At 36.6% G+C, this 2,446-nt stretch overlaps 1 long non-coding RNA gene across 1 annotated transcript; it reads right to left on the bottom strand.

Moving 5' to 3' along the window:
• Window positions 1-934: 934 nt before the first annotated feature.
• Window positions 935-1,850, bottom strand: LOC112953952. The gene is made up of 2 exons (XR_003250648.1): window positions 1,710-1,850; window positions 935-1,353 (listed from the first exon to the last, which is right to left on the bottom strand). It is a non-coding gene; the product is annotated as an uncharacterized LOC112953952 (long non-coding RNA).
• Between the last annotated feature and the right edge of the window lie 596 nt (window positions 1,851-2,446).

Below are 2,446 nucleotides of genomic sequence, written 5' to 3' on the forward strand. Positions count from 1 at the left end.
ATAGAGTTATCTTACAGATGTATTATTTTTACCAGGGTAATTGTTTCACAAAAAAAGTACAAGGGAATTATGGGTCTCTCTGGTAAAACTAACAAACTGGGGAGAAACATTTGAATTAAAGAATCAGTCTGAAGACTCTCAATGCAGAAATGTAGAAGACAGCTTTGCAGCAGAAAATACAAAAGATGAACCTGGCTTCTTACACACGTTGCACTTCACTTCAGAATTTACCTAGTTCTTAAGTAAGGGATGACAAAACCATATGACAATAATGAGAACATTAGCCTATATGCAAGTTTCATTTATAAATATTTTAAAAGAACTCAAGGAAATTTCATGATTTTTCCCCCTCATAACCTATTTTAAAAGAGCTACAGTAATATTACATCAATGCAAAGTTTCCCAGCAGCTAAACTGCTACCTATGGTATATGAAAGTCACACGCTTGACTAAGAACTACCCAGACAAGAACACAAAACTTCCATACRCTTACGTCTTTTATAGCTTTGGTTAAATGTTAATTTATATTTCCAAATGAAATATTTTAAAACATGGATCGTATGCTTAGCTCTGGACTGGTTGGTCATTCTACCTTTAAAACATTTGTTAAGAACAAAGATAAACTTTTCTCCTTAAATCTTAATCTTCTGCTGGCAAAGTGAAATTGCAGACATCAACCCTTTAGTCTTCCTAGCTTGCATTTTCCTCCTAACATAACAATTCTCAATTTTCAGAAATAAGTGCTATTAATCGGAACATCCTAAAGAGATGCATGCAAGTGTGGTGTTAGTGTGAAATCAATAAATATCTTTGATACAAAGAAGCATACAGAAACCCTACTATTATCAATACTGCATGTGAAAGGCTTAACAATTCCATGCAAGGGCCAAAGTTGGTGCATTAAATCCACTACAAGAACAAAAAGGCATATAACACAACAAACAAACAATTTTCTGTGAGCAAAAGTTTATATTCAAGACATTTGTTGTGTAGCCTCCCCAGCATTCACGCACAGATGCTGAAGGGACCACTGTTGTGAGTTGAGCTGGAACAAAGTAACACACAGAGGAATTCCTGTGCCATAACTGGGTCTGTGTGAAGGAGTGTGACATTTATTGCCTCGGTGAAGGTGTCATAGTTAATACATAGAACAAYATGAAGTTAGAGAAACTGGGTTATCTCCATTCCCCTTTCTTTGCGAGCAGAAGCAGTCGTTATCAGCAGTAGAAGAGTGTCAAGCACATTGGTCTGGGCCAGAAGAACTTGCTCCCAGGTGTCCGTGAGGTCCTCCACCACCAGGCATTCCCAAAGATACTGGTCACACCACCCGTCTTTGGGCTGAGGCTCGTAAGGCTGGAGGTAGACAGCTTTCAGATGGGCTGATCTTTACTGGTCTGTGGACTACTCTAAACTGTTGCTCATTGATTCGTGTAGCGAGCTGCTGGGCTAGCACTGTTGCAAGAGTTTAGTCTGGCTATTTCTACCACGCAGGCATTCTTCCCCAAGAACAACTGTCTAATTGTGCTTTACCAAACACAAGTTACATCCCTAATAACTACAGAACAAGTTACCAAACCTTCAACCGTGGACCTCTGACATCGGACTGAGTTTAAACAAACTCAGAGACAAACATGTTCTCCAGTTTCCCTGATAATCACTTTGTTATAAACCAATATGGACAGCATTTTTTATCATGTTTTTAATCTTACCTCAGTCTTTCTTCTTCCTTCTTACGGAGGCTGAAATCTCGCTGAACAACCTGAAGTACGTGCTCTGCTTCTTCATCAGTCAAGCCAGAAAGATCCAGTTTTCTCCCCATTATATATTCTATCTTGGATATGAAAAACTAGACGAATATCTGAAAACACAAAACGCACCAAAACGCAAAATAAATCAAAAGCACTTACATTTTTCCCAAACACCTAAATCATAAACGTACCATATAAATGAAAAAAATTGCTGCCACAAATAACAGAAGAATATCACCCTCTACAGAATTATTTCTGGAGTGCCCTGTGTTGAAAGCATTTCCTTCTCAGTTTGAAAAAGTGTAAAATATGAGCATTATAAAATGAATTATTTTATTAAATTATACTTGTGATATTACATTGAGGAAACACCTCAATGTTGCCCTCAAAAATATATTAAAATGCCTAAACTGAAATCAGATTTAGAAATTTTGTAAGATCCTATGCCATAAACTAGCCAAATGTTTCCCTTCCTGTTTTTGTTTTATTGAATCTATCAGCATTAATTTCTATAATTTGAATTATTTAGGCAATGATTAACATGTCCATCTCCACATTAAATTACAGTTTCAGGAACAGCACAGTTCTTGCAGCTCTGAGCTCTCAGCACTATCTATAATAATTAAGAACAGTGAGAAGTTCTTACACTATACTAAACAAGCAACTATTACTGTCTTTTTATCCATTATGAGTATAAA

Source organism: Nothoprocta perdicaria, unplaced genomic scaffold (genome assembly GCF_003342845.1).
Source record: "Nothoprocta perdicaria isolate Ctin4 unplaced genomic scaffold, notPer1 scaffold_474, whole genome shotgun sequence".
NCBI classification, from domain to species: domain Eukaryota; kingdom Metazoa; phylum Chordata; class Aves; order Tinamiformes; family Tinamidae; genus Nothoprocta; species Nothoprocta perdicaria.